Below are 21420 nucleotides of genomic sequence, written 5' to 3'. Positions count from 1 at the left end.
AAGACAAGAAAAGAATCCTAAAGGCAGGAAAAGCATCAAGTCACATGTAGAGGAAAATCAATTAGATTAATATCAGACTTCGCAACAGAAACCCTACAGGCCAGAAGAGAGTAGGATGATATATTCAAGATCTTAAAAAACAGAATATTATATCCAGCAAAGCTATCCTGTAAAAATGAGGGAAAAATAAAGTATTTTCCAAATAAGCAAAAACAGAGAATTCACTGCCACCAGACCAGCCTTACAAGAAATACCGGGGGCCGGCGCTGTGGCATAGTGGGTAGAGCTGCCACCTGGAGTGCCTGCATCCCATATCAGCACTGGTTCAAGTCTCTGCTGCTCCAATTCCAAACCAGCTCCCACGTGGGAGACCCAGAGGAGGCACAGCTCCAGCCATTGCGGCCATTTGGGGAGTGAACCAGCGGTTGGAAAATGTGCCTCTCTCACACGCTCACTCTCTCTCTCCCTCTCTCTCTCTCTCCTTCTGCCTCTGCCTCTCTATAACTCTGCCTTTCAAATAAATAAATAAATCTTTTTTAAAAAGGACATTAAAAGATTCTATTCAGCAAGAAAATATAAGAATCATAAACATATATGCACACAACACAAGATGACCCAGACATATGCAGTAAATACTATTAGATCTAAAGAAAGAGATAGACTCCAATACAGTTATAGTGGGAGACTTAAACACCCCACTCTCATCAATGGACAGATCATCCAGACCAAAAAAATCAGTAAAGATACATCAGAGTTGAAACATACAATCATGCAAATGAACCTAACAGACATTTACAGTACATTTCACCCAACAGCTACAGAATACAAATTCTCATCAGCACATGGAACATTTTCTAGGATAGACCATGTATTAGGCCACATATCCAGTCTCAGCAAATTTAAAAAGATTGAAATCATATATATTTTATCTTGTCAGACCATAAAGGAGTAAAACTAGAAATCAACAATGAGAAAAACAACAGATTACTCATTACTCATAAATACTTGGAAATTAAACAACATGCTACTGAATGATCAATGGGCCATTGAAGAAATTGAAAAGGAAATCAAAATCTTTCTTGAAATAAATGAAAATGAAAGCAACACATCAAAATCTGTGAGAGGACTATTGGAAATGTTTGACAAAGAACTGAAAAAACAGCAAAAACTCCATAGGACAGAAGGAGAGAGAGAGGGACATCCCTGCAGCCAACCACATGGCGAAGCCAGCTGCCCACTGTGAGCCACAATCATTCCACAACAAGCGAGGAAGAAATCATCTCTTGTCCCTCTGCCCACAGTTTTAGCTGAGAAGGAATCCCACAGGCACCTACTGGCTTTTACTTCAGCCTGGGAAGCAACTGCCAGGCTTGGAGCAGGGAAGTTGAACTGCTTCTTCCCCTCTCCTATGCCTGCAGAGCACCATACTCAGCAGTAAAAAGTCAGGCAGTGGTCTTGTGTTCCCCTGCTTCCAGTATCAGCATCAGCAGCAGGATACACCATCTTCTTAAGGAGAAATAAGAGGAGACTACAGCAACCTGTGTCACTGGCGATATTGCCTGTGGGAGAACCCTGGGGACCACCAGGACTCTGAGCATGGCCTGCAGCACTAGCTGGTGACAGGGTGCCCACCTAAACCCATGAAGCAAGACCACATTGTCTGTTTCCCATCCCCTCCACAAGGGCTCCCAGGAAATACGTCATCTTAAAAGGAAAGTACAAGCTGCCAGCCATGCAAGTACAGCTCCTGCATGTGTGACTAGGGGATTTTATCTGAGGGAAAAATCTGCAGTCTCCACTGACTTTGAGTCTGGCCTGGAGATTTGGAAGGGAGCAGGACACCCACTTAAGCCTGTGAGGTGCACCCTCCTCATGTATCACCAGTGCCTGTATTTAAACTGCCAAGGCAGAACACCAAAAGGCAGCTGGGTCTGGGAAGGTCTCAGCTCTCTCCACGAATGGAGTAGCCTCATAGGGCTGAGAGTGGATGCCCTGCTCTCTGTGACAGGTGGAGCCCTTCATGCTATGACTGTCAGAATTCTGTGACTGCACAATAGGGCATGGAATGTAGCTGGGTCACTGTGTCTGGCTTCAAGGCTCAGATTCCCCTGAGTACCTGGGGTGGGTACTCAGGTTCTGTGCACAGATGGCTCTGTGTTCACAGAGAGCACAGTACAATCCTTTGTGTTATTCTTGTGGATGTGAGTGGGGTGTAACCACTGTGGGCTCATGCTGGGCATTGGTCAACTTGGCAGAGAGGAGGTGAGAAAGTGATCACACTAGCCACTGTGATCACACCCTCCCCTCTACTGAAAATAGAAGTCTACCATGCCCAATGTGGGTGTCACCCTAGACTCTTCTGCCATTCTCAAACACTAACCAGAGATTCCTGGCCTCACCCAGCACACACCTCTGAATATCCACTGAAGGAGCGGAGACTGAGATATGTCACAGAGGCACATCACAAAGATAAAATCCATCAAAGGAGAAAACTAATAAGTAGTTCTACAAATGCCTAAAAATAAATTTCAAACATGAGGAACAAGAACAAAGAAGACAGTATGACTCCTCCAAAGGAACACAGTGATGCTGCAATATTACAATGTAAAGATGAAGAGATGGATGGAATACCTGAAAAGGAATTCAAAAGAATTATCATAGAATTACACAAAAGTGATGAAAAGCAAACTCTTGGGTTAAGGAAATGCAGGGGCTGCTGCTGTGGCGTAGCAGGTAAAGCCACTGCCTACAGTGCCGGGAACCCATATGGGCACCAGTTCAAATCCCTGCAGCTCCATTTTCAATCCAGCTCACTGCTATGGACTGGGAATGCAGTAGAAGATGGCCCAAGTCCTTGGGCCCCTGAACCAGCATGGGAGACCTGAAAAATGCTTCTAGCTCCTGGCATCTGATTAGCGTAACTCCAGCTGCTCCAGCCATTGCAGCCATCTGGGGAGTGAACCAGAAGATGGAAGACCTCACTCTCTCTGCCTCTGCCTCTCTAACAGCTGAAGAATGAATATTGACTTCCTCAGTGCATGGAATTTTCTCTAGGATAGACCATATGCTAGGCCATAAAGGAAGTCTCAACAAATTCAAAAATATTGAAATCATATCATTTATCATTTCTGAATACAGTGGAATAATGCTGGAAATTAACAACTTAAGAAACTCCAGAAAATATGCAAACACATGGAGACTGAATGACATGTTCCTGAATGAACAGTGGTTCATAGAAGTAATAAAAAAATTCCTTGAAACAAATGAAGATGAAAACACACCATATCAAAACCTATGGAAGGGTCTGGCACTGTGGCATAGCAGGTTAAGCAGCAGCCTTGCAGAGGCAGCATCCCATGTGAGCACCAGTTTTATTACCAGCTGCTCCACTTCTAGTCCAGTTCCCTGCTAATTCTCCTGATAAAGCAGCAGAGAATGGTCTTTGTGCTTGGGACCCTGCACCCACATGAGAGACCAGAGAAGCTCCTGGCTCCTGGATTCAGCCTGGCCCAGCCCCATTAGTTGAAGCAATTTAAGGAATGAACCAGCAGATGGAATACCTTTCTCTCTGTCCCTCCATCTCTCTCTGTACCTCTGCCTTTCAAATAAATAATGAATAAATAAATCTAAAACCTATGAGATACAGCAAAATCTTTGTTAAGACTGAAAATGATGAGGTTGTTGCCTATAGCATAGTAAGTTAAGCTTCCACCTGTGGTGCTAGCATCCCAAATGGGCATTGGCTTGAGTCCCTCCTGCTTCTCTTCAAATCCAGCTCTCTGCTAATGCCTGGGAATGCAGTGGAAGATGGCCCAAGCACTTGGAAGCCTGCACCTGCATGGGAGACCTGAAAGAAACTCCTGGCTTCTGGCTTCAGCCTGGCTCAGCCCTGCCGATTGTAGACATTTGGGGAATGAACCAATAAACAGAAGATCTCTCCATCTGTGGCTGTCTCTTCCTTCTCTCTCTGTAGTTTGACCTTTCAAATAAATAAAAATAAATCTTTAAAAAAAGCCTTTCATCTAGGAAAACCCTGGGATTTGATGGCTTTACCATCAAAATATACAAAGCATTCAAAGAGGAAGTAACTCCAATACTCTTTAAAATATTGAACGGCATGGAACTTTGCAAAACATTTTATGAGGCCAGCATTACTTTAATACTAAAATCATACATGACATGAAAAGAAAACTATAGACAAATATACTTAATGAACATAAATGCAAAGATTCACAATAAGATACTAACAAATCAAATCCAAAACCACATCAAAAAGATCACACATCACAATCAAGTGGAATTTATCCTAGAAATACAAGGGTGGTTCAATATTCACAAATCAATAAGCATCATAAATCACATCAGTAGAATGAAGAACAAAAGCCATATGGTCACATCAATAGATGCAGAGAAAGCATTTCAGAAGATTCAACACCCCTGGGGGCAGTGCTATGATGTAGACGGCAAAGCCACCACCTGCAGCACCGGCATCCCCTATGGGCATCACTTCAAGTCCAGGCTGTTCCACTTCTGATCCAGCTCCAAGCCAATGTGCCTGTCAAAGCAGTAGAAGGTGACCCAAATTCTTGGGCCCCTGCACCCATGTGGGAGATTTGGAAGAAGCTCCTGGCTTCTGGCTTTGGATTTGTCCAGCTCTAGCCACTGAGGCCACTGGGAGACTAAACCAGCAGATGAAGGATCTCTCTCTCTCTCTCTTTGCCTCTGACTCTCCTTCTCCAAAATGCCACCTTTCAAGTAAAATACATAAATCTTTATTTAAAAAAAAGATCCAATACCCCTTCATGATAAAAAAAAAAATCTCCACAAATTAGGTATAGAAGGAACATTCCTCAAAATTATAAAGGCTATATATGACAAACCAACGGCCAATATCATAATGAATGGTGAAAAGCTGAAAACATTTCCCCTCAGATACAAAAGAAGACAAGGATATCCACTTTCACCATCCTCATTCAATATACTACTGGATATTTTAATAAGAGCGATTAGGGAGGAGAGAGAAATAAATGGCAGCAAAATTGGAAAAGAGAAACTCAAATTATCCATATTTGCAGATGACATGATGCTCTTCATGGAAAAACCTAAAAACTCCACCAAAAAGCTATTAGAACTGATAAATCAATTCAGAAAACTTGCAGGTTACAAAATAAACATACAAAAAGCAGTAGCTTTTTTATATGCTAATGATGAATTCACAGAAAGAGAATTCAAAAAAGAAATACTATTCACAATAGACACACAAAAAAATCAAATATCATTTATAAAATTTAACCAAAGAAATAACTGATCTCTATAATAAAAATTATTAAACATTGATGAAAGAAATCATCAAGGACACAAAAATCATGGAAAGATATTCCTTGATCATGGATCAGAATAATCAATATCATTAAAATGTCTATACTACCTAAAGTAACCTACAGATTCAATACAATCTCTATTTAAATACCAATGACATTCCTTAGAGAACTAGAAAAAGCAATCCTAAAATTTATATGGAATCACAACAGGCCCAGAATAGCCAAAATGATCCTGAACAAGAAAAATCAAGCTGGGGGAATCACAATATCTGACTTCAAAAAATGCTGAAAAGCTGTAACACCATGATACTGTCATATGAACTGGTATATAGATCAGTGGAAGAAAATAGAGGCCAGAAGTTAATCCACTTATATACAGCCAACTGATTTTTGACAAAAGTGCTCAGACCATACAATGGAATAGGATAATCTCTTCAACAAATGGTTATGGCAAAACTGGATATACTATATAGAATGGAATTAGAGCCATATCTCTCACCATATTCAAAAATCAACTCAAGATGGATCAAAGACCTAAATATAGGACCTGAGACTATAATGTTGCTGGGAAAAAACGTAGGGGAAGCACTCTAAGATGTTGGTGTAGAGGCTGACTTCTTGGATACAACCCCCCCCCCCCCAACAAAGCACAGGGAACAAAAGCAAAACTAAACAGATGGGACTATACCAAACTCAGAAGCTTTTGGACAGCAATGGGAATGATTACTAAAGACATGCAACAGAATGAGAAAAAATATTTGCAAACCATCTATCTGACAAAGGATTAATATTTCAAATATATCAGCAACTTACAAAACTCAACAACAACAAAAAAACAACCAACCCAGTTGAGAAATGGGCAAAGGACTCCAATAGTAAATTTGCAAAAGAAGAAATAAAAGTGGCCAACAAATATAGGAAAAAATGCTCAACATCACCAGATACCAGGGAAATGCTAATCAAAGCCACAATGAGACATTACCTCAGCCCTGTCAGAATGGCTAAACTCCAAATCAGAGGGTAACAAGTGCTGGCAAAGGTGAAGATAAAGGGGAATACTTATACACTGTTGTTGGGAAGCTAAATTAGTACAGCCATTATGGAAAATACTGTATAAATCTTTAAATAATAGAAATATGGGCTGGCCCTGTGACGTAGCAGGTAAAGCTGCTGCCTGCAGTGCTGGCATCCCATATGGGTGCCAGTTTGAGTCCCAGCTGCTCCACTTCTGATCCAGCTCTGTGATATTTCCTGAAAAAGCAGTAGAAGATGGCCCAAGTTCTTGGGCCCCTGAACCCACAGTGGGGACCTGGAAGAAGCTCCTAGCTCCTGGCTTCGGATCTGCTGAGCTCTGGGCATTGAAGCCAATTGAGGAGTGAACCAGCAGATGGAAGACCCCTCTCTCTCTCTCTCTGTCTCTCTCTGCCTCTCCTTCTCTCTCTGTAACTCTGACTTTCAAATAAATAAGTCTTTAAAAAAATAAATAGACTTGTCATATGATCCAGCAATCCCACTACTTGGGAGGATTCACTCCCTTTCAATTATTTTGAATAGCTTGAGAAATTTAGTATTATTTCTTTTTTAAATGTTTGATAGAATTCAGCATTGAAGCCATCCAGTCCTGGGCTTTTGTTTGTTGGGAGTGTCTTTATTATTGGTTTGAATTCTGTCTTATTGGTCTGTTATTGGCCTCTTATTGGTATGTTTAGGTTTTCTATGTCTTCATGGCTCAATCTAGGTAGGACATATGTGCCCAGGAATCTATCCATGTCTTATAGGTTTCCTGCTTTGTTGGAGTACAGCTCTTTGTAGTAATTTTTGATGATTACTTTTATTTCTGTGGTGTCTATTGTTACATTTGCTTTTTCATCACTGATTTTATTAATTTGGGTCTACTTTCTCCTTTTTTTGGTTAGTTGGGCCAAAGTTGTGTCAATTCTATTTTTTTAATCAGCTTTTCATTTTGCTGCTCCTTTGTATTGTTTTACTGGTTTCAATTTTGTTTATACTCTAATTTTAATTATTTGTTTCTACTAGTTTGGGGTTTTGTTTGGTGATGTTTTTCTAGATCCTTGAGGTGCATTGATAGCTTATTTGGTGCTTCTCCAGTTCCTTGATGTAGGTTCCAATTGCTATAAACTTTCCTCTTAACACTGCTTTTGCTGTATTCTATAACTTTTGATATGTTGTATTGTCATCTTCATTTGTCCCAGAAATTTTTTGATTTCTCTTTTGATTTCTCTGATGACAGACTGTTCATTCAGGAGCATGTTGTTCAGTCTCCATGTGTGTGCATATGTTCTGGGGATTTCTGAGTTCTCAATTACCAACTTCATACTAGTGTGGTCAGAAAATATGCATGGTATGATTTTTATTTTTTTGAACTTTCTATGACTTGCCTGATGGCCTGACATATTGTCAATCCTACAGAAATTTCCATGCATGGGTGAGAAAAATGTGTTTTCTTTGGCTATAGGGTGGAAAGCTCTGTAGATATATATTAGGTCCATTTGGTCTATAGTGTCGATTAATTCTGTATTTCCTTGCTGATTTTCTGTATGGTTCATCTGTCTCTTGCTGAAAGTAGGGTATTGAAGTCCCCTATTACTATTGTATTGGATTCTATGTCTCCCTTTAAATCCATTAACATTGCTTTTAAGTAACCAGGTGCCCAGTAATTAGGTGCATATATAGTTATGATAGTCACCTCTTCCTGTTGAATTGATCCCTTGATGATTATATAGTGCCCTTCTTTGTGTCTTTTAATAGTGTTTGTGTTCAAGTCTATTTTGTATGATATTAAGATGGCTGCACCAGCTTTTTTTTTTAACTTTTATTTAATAAATATAAATTTCCAAAGTACAACTTTTGGATTATAGCAATTTTCCCCCATAACCTCTATCCCACCCACAAAAAATCCTATCTCCTACTCCCTCTCCCATCCCATTCTTCATCAAGATTCATTTTCAATTATCTTTATATACAGAAGATCAATTTAGTATACACTAAGTAATGATTTCAACAGATTACACCCACACAGACACACAAATTATAATTCACATAGTACAAACACATTAAGGACAGAGATCCTACATGGGGAGTAAGTGCACAGTGACTCCTGTTGATTTAACAATTGACACTCTTATTTATGACGTCAACAATCACCCAAGGCTCTTGTCATGAATTGCCAAGGCTATGGAAGCCTCTTGAGTTCACAAACTCTGACCTTATTTAGACAAGGCCATAATCAAATAAGAAGTTCTCTCCTCCCTTCAGAGAAAGATACCTCCTTCTTTGATGGCCTGTTCTTCCACTGGGATCTCACTCACAGAGATCTTTCCTTAGGTCATTTTTTGCCATAGTGTCTTGGCTTTCCATGCCTGAGGAACTCTCATGGGCTTCTTAGCCAGATCTGAATGCCTTAGGGGCTGATTCTGAGGCCAGATGCACCAGCTCTTTTTAAGTTTCTCTTAGCATGAATTATCTTTTTCCATCCTTTTACTATCAGTCTGTGTGAATCTTTGTTGGTGAATGTGTTTCTTATAGGCAGCAAATAGATGGGTTTTCTTTTTTAAGCCATTCAGCCAGTCTGTGTATTTTTACTGGAGAGTTTAAACCATTTACATTCAGGGTGATTATTGTTAAGGTAATGATGTTGCCCTGCCATATTTCTGTTAATAGTCCTATTTTTTACTTTGGGTTACCATTGTATTTTTACTGAGTGATTTTCTGCCTTCACCGTTTTTTGTAGTGATGACCATGTTTCTATGTTTCTGTGTGTAGCTCATCCTTAGCATCTTTTGTAAGGCTGGATGGGGTGGTGACAAATTCTTTGAATTTTTTGTTTGTTATGGAAGGTCTTTATTTCACCTTCATTCATAAATGAGAGCTTTGTAGGATACAGTACTCTGGGTTTAGTTTTTTTGGCTGAGGACTTGGAATATATCTTGCCTTTCTCTTCTAGCCTGTAGGGTTTCCAATGAAAAGTCAGCTGTGAGTCTAATTGGAGATCCTTTGAATGTGATCTGGCATTTCTCTTGCACACATTTTAGAATCTTTTTTTAATGTTTTACTGTAGAGTTTGACTATAATGTCTAATGGTGAACATTTTTTCTGGTAATGTCTATTGGGAGTTCTATGTGCTTCCTGTACTTAGATATCCCTTTATTTCTCCAAACTGGGGAAGTTTTCTGTTATTATTTCATTAAGAAGGCTTGCTAATTCTTTCTCTCTTTCCATGCCTTAAGGAACACCTAACACCCGTATGTTGGGTCAATTGGTAGTATTTCCAACAGTGTTTTTTAGTTATCTAACATCTTATTTTTGGGGGGGGGGTCTCACTATAAAATTTCCTGAAATTTGTCTTCTAGTTCTGATATTCTTTCTTCTGTCTCACCTACTCTCTTGCTAAGACTTTCCACTACACTTTTTATTTTATCTATAGAGTTCTTCATTTCTAGTATTTCATTCTGATTTCTCTTTAATATCTCAATTTCATGGGAGAAATTTTCATTTAGTTCATGAATTTAGTTCATAAATTGAAGCTTTTGGTTGCTTCTAAGTAGTCTGATGATTAATTTTCTAAGTTCTGTTTCTGGAATATATTCAATCTCTTCATCTTCGCATTCTACTATTGAAACATTGTAGGATTCCTTTGGTGGGCTCAAAGGGTCTTCCTTATTCTTAATTAACTTTTTTTTCTTTGTTTTTCAGCATTTGCATGGCTTAGTGGGATATCTATGCTTTCAGTGAGTACCTGTGGTGGGTGTGGCCTGGTTCCTCTGTTCAGTATTCCAGGGTGGAGAAAGTATCCAAAGTAAAGCCACTGTGGGTCATTGTAGCTCTCCTCTAAATATCTGTAGAGGAAAGTGCTCACTCTGTTGGTATGACGAGCCCTTCTCACAGCTACAGGACACCTTGGTGTTAATCCCTAGTGTCTTCAGCACTAGTTGGGACTGCTTAATGAACTGCACCTTTGTTCTGTCACAATTTTCCTGTGAGCAATTTTCCTCTGTTGTAAGCTGCTATAGGTCTGTGGGTCATGGGTGTCTACCTGCAGCGCCCATCTACTGAGCTGGCTTCTCAGTGAGGGGAGGGGGGACATGAGATTTTGATAGGCATGGCTTCCTCTTGTCATATCGATTGCATGTTTGGGGAAAGTATTCTTCTGAATTATTGTGTTCCTCAATGTTTTGGAGGACTGCTATTGCTGGGAGTGCACACAGGAGGCAGGAGCACCTGCCATATGCTTGGTCCAAAATTAGGGTAAAAAAATAAAAAGAAAAAAAAAAAACAGATGATCAGAATGGCTTCTTCCTGTGATTGCCCTGAAGGGTGAGAGGAGGGAGAGGGAGGTGTACTGCCTCCCTTTCTGCTCATTTATTCTTTCCCCACGTGTAACTTCAGGAGCAGTTCACCAAGCACTCCCTCCCACTGCTATCTGTAGCTCTAAAAATCCCTCAAATTCCACCCCCGACCTGGTCCACCAGGGCTGGCATTCTCCTTTCTGTGTAGGAGCTTCTGCTGCTTCCCTCCCCTCCCTCCCCCCTTGTTTTGTTTTTCACTCTTACAGTGCAAACCTGGACTGTCTCTGCCACTCTCACTGGGTTTTCTGCTGTGAATTTCCCATGGCTTTATCTCAGGTTTGTAGTTCCAACCTTTTTAAACACTAATTTTGTCCTGTGCAATTTGGACCATCCTGTTGCTATCTTGGAACCCCCACAAGTAATTTCTAACATTTATCTGTGCTCATTCTCATCTATAAACTAAATTTTATATGTCATTAGAATTTACATCAGCACAATAAATTATTTCATTGATTTAAGTAATTAAGATTCTACTTTACTTGTTTTCTTCCCTTTACCAAAACTAAGATTTTAGAATGATTCCTCCCAGGATGCTGTCTTCCTAACTCACTGCTGGAATTGAAGAATTAGAAATGGGATCCAAATCTTCCTCCCAGGATGCTGTCTTCCTAACTCACTGCTGGAATTGAAGAATTAGAAATGGGATCCAAATCTTCCTGAAATAAACAAAAAAACAACATTTGCCTCATTAACCTGGTTAGCTACTATAGCTGGCAAATTACAAGTGCAGACGATAGTGCACTTGAAGATCAAATAAAGAACTGGGAGTTGGGATACTGAGTTCAACCCAGATATATTCAGTCTAACATGGTAAATCACCACCAACTTAGATGTATAAAGCAAATCAAATTTATTGTGTTATGGTTCTGTAGGTCAGAAGCCCAAAAAGAGTCTCACAGAACCAAAATCAAGGTGTTTGCAGGACTGTGTTCCTTTCTGAAAACTCTAAATCAGTGTCTACTTTTTCAGCTTCTCGAGGCTGCCCACATTCCATGATTTGTGGCCCCTTCTTGCATCTTCAAACCCAGGAGTACTGCATCTCTTTAACCATTCTTCTGTAATCATCTCTCCCTTCTTCTGACCACAGCTGGGAAAGGTTGTCAGCTTTTAAGGTATTATGTGATTAGGTTGACCCTCTTTGTATATTCCAAGACAATTTCGGTATGATACCGTCTTTAATACCACATCTACAAGTGTACTTTTGGCAAGTAAACTAATATATCCACAGATTCGAGGGACTGGTTTTAACATCTGGTGTGGGAAGGGGAGAGGTTATTCTACCTACCACATCAGTTATCAGTGCATCTTTCCACATAGCCAAACTCATTGATAGTTGTTGTATCTTGAAAGTAAACCTAAATCCTCGCAGGAAATCTCACATCTGGCTCTAAACTGCCTCTTTTTGGTTTATTTATCTGAGCATGCAAAAGTAGTTGATTGTGACTAGAATAGCCTTTAGTCTGCTTCATAGCACTTTGGTCATATTAAAAGGATCATTTAAGGAACCCATAGCATCTGGTTATATATTCTGAGAAATTTCTGGTCTTTATTAGGCCTCAATAAAATAGCATTTATACCATTTTTTTCCCTTTGGATTTTTTAGATGTCTTTTCAGTGCCTGTGTTCACCATAATAAAATTCCCTAATGGTTCCTTTTAAAATTTTATTTGTTATACAAGTTTTACATATTTCATATATACAGATTTAGGAACATAATGACAATTGCCCCCTACCCTCCCTCCCACCCACCCACACTCCAACCCTTCTTCTTCCTCGCTCTCACATTCCCACTATTAATTTGTATAAAGATCTATTTACAGTTTATTAATGATAGTACAGTTAACACTACACTAAGTAAAAGAGTTCAACAAATAGTATAAAGAGAAAAAAATCATATGTTTGTCCCAATCTGAGTTAACTTTTAGAGTACCCAAAATGTAATGTATTGGAATGAAAAAGACAGTTTGAGATTCAATGATTGTTTACAGCCCTTGTATCTTCCATTGAGGAACAGTGTTTGGTTTTATTTGTTTTATTTCTTTCTCTTCTTCTTTCTTTCTCTGCATTTATATATTATCTCATATGTAGTTAGAAGAGGGGGTTAATGTAAATTATGGCCTTGAGGTGGCAAATTTAATTCATTCTGGAAGCAGGAAGATTTAGCTGGCTTCATAAACTTTCCTTTGTCTTATTCTTCAGTTTTTCTTTATCTGAAATTATGAGACTTGTCTTTAATCTTTTGCAAAAACACAAAGTTTTGTAAACATTGTCTTAGATGACTTCCCTAGATTTCACACTTTTATTTTATCCTTTGTGTACTTTCTCACTGCAGAAATAGAAAATCTGGTACTTTTTCAATATTATAAAACAAGTTCAATTGGTAAAATTATTTAGAAACAAAATACTGCATTTTAAATACTCTGAGCCACAAGAAAATACAAAATTAGCATTGATTGATTGATTTGAAAGGCCAAGTTACAGAGAGGCAGAGAAAGAGAGAGAGAAGGAGAGAAAGTCTTCCATCCCCTGGTTCACTACCCAAATGGCAGCAACAGCCAGAGCTGGGCTGATCCAAAGCCAAGAGCCATGAGCTTTTTCCAGGCCTCCCATATGGGTGCAGAGGCCCAAGTACTTGGGACATCTTTTACTGCTTTCCCAGGCCATAGCAGAGAGCTGGATCACAAGAGGAGCAGCTGGGAATTCAATTGACACCCTTATAGGATTCTGGCATTGCAGCCAGCAGCTTTACCTGCTGTGCCACAGCACCAGCCCCTGTACTGTACTATTGATATTGCATATTTGTACTAATGCATGTATGTACTCTGTTCCACTTTAAAAACTCCACTTTAGTAGGAAACTGATGCATGCTCTATGATAAATACAAATAATCTAGTAAATGGAAGAAATGCGATAGGATTCTTTGAAGTATCACCAAGTACAAACATAATGTAGAAATGACATTTGGATTCTCAAAAGTCCAGCAGTTCTCATTATTGGGGTCTCAGTATCCCCTTACAATTTAAAAAAATTACTGCAGACCCCAAGGACTTTATTTTATATGGGTTAAGTCCAATGTTATAAGAGTACTTCAAAAAGATTGTGGGAATGTAGAATTAAGATATAAACTTATTTCAGTGCAAAACACTTTGGAATTCATGCATATGAGAGAACTTCAAAATGTTAACAGAAAATATGTATTATTAAAAAACTATGCTTTTTGAAATACAATCTCAAAAATAAATTTTACACCAAAGTAAACCTATAATAGTATTTTCTCATAAGACTCTGAAGCACCATTGTATTTGTAATTTAAGAAATTTAAATTCAAATTTTTTAAATATTTATCCATTTCTCATAAAATAATAAACCCATTAAATGTTAACATAAATATCTTCATTTTAAAAAATATGGTTTCCACATCAAAAATCTTAGAATATTGGCATACTTTTACATTTTTTAGATCTCTTTAATCCATGGTTTTATGGAAGGCAACTACATTCACAGCAACTCCCTTATAAATAAAGTTTACCTTCTACATTTAGTCAAATTTTTCTTCTCAATAAATTATAATAACATATGAAACTTATATATGGAGACTTGTTAAATATCTTTTAAAAATGAAATTTTATTTTACTGATTTCTCCTTCTATAAATCCTTTCTTGCCCACCCTTCAAAGAGTATGCTCTGCTTTCTTCCACCCATGTTGTTATCCTGCCTGTGGCAGACAACAGTTACTTAGAATTTCCATCAAGTTGTTCTTGGATCATGAACTCCAGGATATGATTATAATCCCAGGATATGGATTTTAAAAAAGACAATTAAGATTTCATGTGAGAATAGATGAGGCAGGTAGAACAACTGATTCAAACTCTTTTTATAGGATTCTTATGTCCATTATCAATAATGGTCATGACCAGAAAAAATTATGTAGAGTAAATATGATGTGCCTTTTGAAGAGGATGATCACTGGAAAAGTTTAAACAATAAAAACAATACAGAGATATGGCAGAGTAGGGAGGGTGCTTACTGCTCTAGTCTAAAACAAAATGGTTTTTAAAAAGTGGAGAGAGAACAGTCTCAGGGAAGAGTTAGCAAGAAAATGGCAGATGAAACTCCACACAAATTAGAGGGACACAGCAGACTTATATGGAGGTTGTGGACACACACAAATCAGGACCTCAGCAACTGAGAGCCAGCTTTGGAGAGTGAGGGAAGACCAAACTGCAGCAGTCCAAGCCACTGGCAATAAAGCTGCAGGAAAAGTCTAGAGGGTTTCTGGTTTGGAGCCCTGTGGTGAATGGTGTACCTGCCAAACTTAAGGAAAAGAAAAGGGGGGGCATATTTCTCTCTCCCCTATTTCCCTGCAATGCTGTCCTGTAACAAGCCAACATAGAGCAGGTGCCATTTTGGACAAATGTAACAGCTGTGCCAGCTTGTGTCTGTGCCCAGCAACCAGCCAAGCAGAGACTCCTGAGTGGCAGGGAGAACTGTCAGGGGACTAAGAGCTCATGACTATGTGAAGCTTGTTGTGCCAGGACTGTGAAAACACTGAGGCTGCATGGGAAGACTCAGGGTATGGCTAGGACTTCGGGCAGTCACTATGGGAGGCTGCACACACTCAAGGCTCCCTGGTTCTGTTGTGAGGGACATTGCTGAGAATCTGTTACATAAAGGACTGTGGACTGTGCAGATCCTATGTGTGGTCCTTGTGGAAGTGTGGATGAATATTATACCCACTGGGGCTAGCACCCAGGCACTGGTGTGCTTTGAGGAAAGGAAATGAGCTGAGTCTCCTGGGTGTCATCTTAACACTCCCTTTACCCTGGAGCACTGAATAGAGCTCTTTGGCCACACCCACCACTTGCCTCTAGGTATTGCCTGAAAGCAGACATTCCATCAATCCACACAGACATAGTCCAAAGATAAGAGCCTATGGCTTGACTTGCAAATCCACGCTGTCAGATAAGAGTAGGGTGGTGGCGTCCTTTCCCACAAAGAAACACCAAGTACAGGCTTTGGTGAACATGTCCAGGTTTATTAACAGCCACATATGCTTTTAAAGAGCAGGTAGGGGGTGTAACTCGGGGGCACACTGACTATAGGACAGAACTGATACTGGCACCAATATGCCTCTCCAATCAGCTTAAAGTACATGTAGATTTCCAGGTGAGCCCAATGGGCCTGGATCACACGCAGGAGCAGTTTAACTGATTGGCAAGAGGCGGGGGTGAGGAAAAATGTGCTATGTTGGGATCACCCACAAAAGCCGCCATAGCAAAAAAAAAAAAAAAAAAAAAAGAAATAAAAGAAACCAATGGGTATCTCCACAAATGCCAAATAATAAACATACCAACTCAAGAAATAAGAATAAAGAATTCAACATGACACCCTCAAAAGAATAATAGAATGTGAAGATGAAGAGATTGATGAAATGCCAGAAATGGAATTCAAAAAGTTGATCATGGAATTACTTACAAGTAATCAGAAGCAAATGAACTAATTACTGAAATCTGTACATGACATGAAAGAAAATTACTCCCACTAAATTGAGAAAGCAAAATGGATTTTCAGAAATGAAGAATTCAATAGAACAAGTAAAAAATGTAGCAGAAAGCCTCAACAACAGAATTGGTGAAGTGGTAGGAAGAATATATGATATAGAAGACAAATCACAGGAAATAATACAGTCAGACAGAAACAAGAAGAAGAAGTCAGAAAAATTAAAAAACAATGTTGGGAATCTACAGAGTACAATCAAATGACCCAACATACAGGTTATAGGAGTTCCTAAAAGTGTGGAAAGAAAGAAAGGATTAGAAGGCAGCCTTTTTAGTGAAATAACAGCAGAAAACTTCCCTAATTTGGAAAAAGAAAGGGACATCCAAGTTCAGTAAGCACACAGAACTCCTAAGGAAAGATTTTCACCAGGACACATTGTAGTCAAACTCTCCACAGTAAAACATAAAGAAAATATTCAAAATGTGCACAAGAGAAATGCCAGATTAATTTCAGAGGATCTCCAATTAGACTTACAGCAGACTTCCGATCAGAAACCCTATAGGCAAGGGAGAATGGCGAGATACATTCTAAGTCTTAAGAGAAAAAAACTGCCAATCCAGAATACTGTACCCTGTAAATCTCTAATTTATGAATGAAAGTGAAATAAAGACCCTCCATAACAAACAGAAATTGAATGAATTTGTTACCACCTATCCAGTCTTATAAAACTTGCTTAAGGATGTGCTGCAGAGAAACACAGAAACATGGTCATCACTATGAAAGAAGGTAAAGGAAGAAAATCTGTCAGTAAAAGTACAAGGGAAATCCAAAGTAGAAAAAATAGGAGTATTTATGAAAAAATGGCAGGGAATGTCATTACTTATCAAAAGTCACCTTGAATGTAAATTGTCTCAACTCTCCAGTAAAAGACACAGACTGGATGAACGGATTAAAAAAACATCTATTTGCTGACTACAAGAAACCAAAAAAGATACACACAGACTGAAAGTGAAAGGATGAAAAACGATAGTCCATGCTAACAAAAACCAAAGAAGAGCTGGTGTAGCCATCCTAGTATCAGATTAAAATAGAATTTAACACAAAAACTGTTTAAAGAGACAAAGGGCACTATATAATGATTAATGGATCAATTCAACAGGAAGAGGTGACTATTATAAATGTATATGCACCTAATTACAGGGCACCTGGCTATTTAAAAACAAATGTTAAGGGATCTAAAGGGAGACACAGATTTAAGTACAATAGTAATGGGGGACTTCAATACCCCACTTCCAGCAACAGACAGATCAACTAGACCAAAAATCAGCAAGGAAACAACAAAATTAATTGACACTATAGACCAAATGGACCTAACAGATATATACAGAAATTTTCATCCTACTGTTGCAGATATACATTCTTCTCACCAGTATATAAATTTTTTATAGGATTGACCACATGCTATGCCATAAAGCAAGTCTCTGCAAATTAAAAAAAATCAAACATTTTAATGTTATGCACTTGCTGCTATAAACTTCCCTCTTAATGCTGCTTTTGCTATATCCCACAGATTTTGATATATTCTGGTTTCATTATCATTTGGTTAAAGAATTTTTTAAATTTCCACTAAACTTACTTCAATGACCCATTGATCATTCAGGATCATGTTGTTCAATTTTCATGTATTGAAAAAAAAATTTATTGTTTTTATTAACTTCTAGTTTTAACCATTTGTGGCCCCAAAAGAGACATAGCATGATTTCGGTTTTTAAAATTTTGCTGTGTGATACATGTGATAATGTGATACATCACATTAACAAACTGAAGAGAAAAAAGACATATGATTGTCTCAGTAGATGCAGAGAAAGCATTGCATAAAATACAACACTCTTTCATTTCGAAAACTATAAGCAAAGTGGGTCTAGAAGGAGCATTCCTTAAAACAATCAACAGCCAGCATCCTATTTAATGAGGAAAAGTTGGAAGGATTCCCACTGAGTTCTGGAACCAGACAAGGATGCCCACTCTTACCATTGCTATTCAATATAGTGCTAGAAGTTTTAGCCACAGCCAAGGGTAAGAAAAAAAATTTAAAGGATATAAATTGGGAATGAGGAAACCCAACTATCCCTATTTGCAGAAGACATGATTCTATATATAGGGGATCCAAAGACTCCACTAAGAGGCTCTTGGAACTCTTAGAAGATTTTGGTAAAGTGTCAGGATATAAAATCAATACAAAAAAATCAATAGCCATTGTATACATAGATAATGCCATAGTTGAGAAAGAATGTATAAGGCCAATACCACTCACAATAGCTACAAAAAAATCAAATACCTCAGAATAAATTCAACCAAGGATGTCAAAGATATCAACAAGGAAAATTACAAAACATTAAAGAAAGAAATAAAAGAAGATACAACATAACGGAAAAATCTTCTATGTCCAAGGATTGTAAGAATCAATATCATCAAAATCCATACTCTGGAAGCAATTTACAGATTCAGTGTGATACCAATCAAAATACAAAGGACATTCTTCTCTGATACAGAAAAAAATAATGCTGAAATTCATATGGAAACACAGGAGACCTTGAATAGCAAAAGCACTCATGTACACCAACAACAAAAAAAAAATATGGAGGCATCACAATACCAGATTTCAAGATACTACAGGGAAGATATAATCAAAACAGCCTGGTGCTGGCACAAAAACAGATCTATAAAACAATGGAACAGAAGAGGACACCAGAAATCAACCCAAGCATCTAAACCAACTTATATTTGACAAAAGAGCTAAAATCAATCCCTGGAGCAAGGAGAGTCTTTTCAACAAATGGTACTGGGAAAATTGGATCTCCACATGCATAAGTATGAATCAAGACCACTACCTTACACCTTACAAAAACCCACTCAAAAAGGATTAAAGACCAAAATCTATGACCTGATACCTTCAAATTATTAGGGAATATTGGGGAAACTTTGCAAGACATTGGCATAGGCAAAGAGTTCTTGGAAAAGACCCTAGAGGAATAAGCAATTAAATCAAAAATTAACAAATGGGATTACATCAAATTGAAAAGCTTCTGTACTGCAAAAGGAACACACATTAAAGTGAAGAGGCAATTGACAGAATGGGATAAATTATTTGTGACCTATTCAACTGATCAAGGATTAATAACCAGAATATAAAAGAGATCAAGAAACTCAGTAACAAAACAAACAAACCAATTAAGAAATGGGCAAAGGACTTAAACAGGCATTTTTCAAAAGAGGAAGTCCAAATGGCCAAAAGACATGTGAAAAAAAATGCTCAGGATCATTAGCCATCAGAGAAATGCAAATCAAAACCACAATGAGGTTTTACCTCACCCCAGTTAGAATGGCTTTCATACAGAAATCAGCAAACAACAAATGTTGGTGAGGATGTGAGGAAAAGGCACACCAATCCACCATTGGTGGAAATGCATACTGGCAAAGTCACTATGGAGACAGTTTGGAGATACCTTAGAAATCTAAATATAGACCTAATAAATGAACCAGCCATCCCACTCCTGGGTATCTATTCAATGAAAGGAAATCAACATATAAAAGAATGATCTGCACCCCCATGTATATTGCAGCTCAATTCACAAAAGCTAATATATGGAGTCAACCAAAATGTCCATCAACTAAAGACTGCATAAAGAAATTATGGGATATGTACACTATGAAACACTACACAGCAGGTAAACAGTGAAACTCAGTCATTTACAACAAAATGAATGAATCTGGCAAACATCATACTTAGTAAAATAAGCCAGTCTCAAAGGGACAAATACCACATGTTCTCCCTGCCCTGTGATAACTAATAGAGCAGGAGATAGTGTAGGCTCAGGGAAGAGTTAGGAAAAAAACAGCAGAGAAAACTCTTCCAGAATTAGAGGGACATGGTGGATCTATGTGGAGGGCACAGGCGCCCAGGCTCGGGACCCCAGCTGCCGAGTCTACACACCAGCACTGGAAAGAGAGGTGAGGCAAAATGACTATGGAAGTCAGACTGGAGATTCCCCATACAATCCAGCCATCCCACTCCTGGGAATTTACACAAAGGAAATTAAATTGGCAAATAAAAAGCTTTCTGCACCTTAATGTTTTGTTGTGGTTGTTGTTGTTGTTGTTGTTGTTGTTTTACAGACAGAGTTAGACAGTGAGAGAGAGAAAAAAACAAAGAGAAAGGTCTTCTTTCCGTTGGTTCACCCCCAAATTGCTGCTACGACTGGGGCACTGCACCAATCCGAAGCCAGGAGCCAAGTGCTTCCTCCTGGTCTCCCATACAGGTGCAGGGCCCAAGCACTTGGGCCATCCTCCACTGCCCTCCCGGGCCACAGCAGAGAGTTGGACTGGAAGAGGAGAGCAACCAGGACAGAATCCAGCGCCCCGACCGGGACTAGAACCCGGATGCTGGCGCCCCACAGGTGGAGGATTAGCTTAGTGAGCCATGGCGCCAGACGCCTTAATGTTTATTGCAGCTAAATTCAAAATAGCGAAGACCTGGAATCAAGCTAAATGCCCATCAACAGTAGACTGGATAAAGAAATTATGGGATATGTACTCTATAGAATACTATACAGCAGTGAAAAACAATGAAATCCAGTCATTTGCATCAAAATGGAGGAATTTGGAAAACATCATGCTGAGTGAGTTAAGCCAGTCCCAAAGGGACAAATATCATATGTTCTCCCTGATCAGTGACAACTAACCGAGCACCAAAAGAAACCTGTTAAAGTGAAATGGACACTATGAGAAACAGTGACTTGATCAGCTCTTGTCCTGACTGTTGATGAGCAACTTAATACTTTATCCCTTTAGTATTTTTTTCTACTTAATACCATTGGTTGAACTCTGTAATTAACAAACAATTACTCTTAGGTGTTTAAAACTAACTGAAAAGTGATCCCTGTTAAATATAAGAGTTGGAATAACAGAGGGAGGAGATGTACAGTTTGGGACATCCTCACTCTGACTTGCCTCAAGTGGTAGAGTTAGAAATGTGCCAGGGGATTCCAATTCAATCCCATCAAGGTGGCATGTACCAATGCCATCTCACTAGTCTAAGTGATCAGTTTCAGTTCACAACTGAACATAATGATAGGATTAAGAGTCAAAGGGATCACACAAACAAGGCTAGTGTCTGCTAATACTAACTGATAGAATTAAAAAGGAGAGAACAATCCAACATGGGAAGTGGGAT

Source organism: Lepus europaeus, chromosome 2 (assembly GCF_033115175.1).
Source record: "Lepus europaeus isolate LE1 chromosome 2, mLepTim1.pri, whole genome shotgun sequence".
Lineage (NCBI taxonomy): Eukaryota > Metazoa > Chordata > Mammalia > Lagomorpha > Leporidae > Lepus > Lepus europaeus.
The sequence above is the reverse complement of the archived record's forward strand: the minus strand, read 5'-3'. Positions refer to the sequence as shown.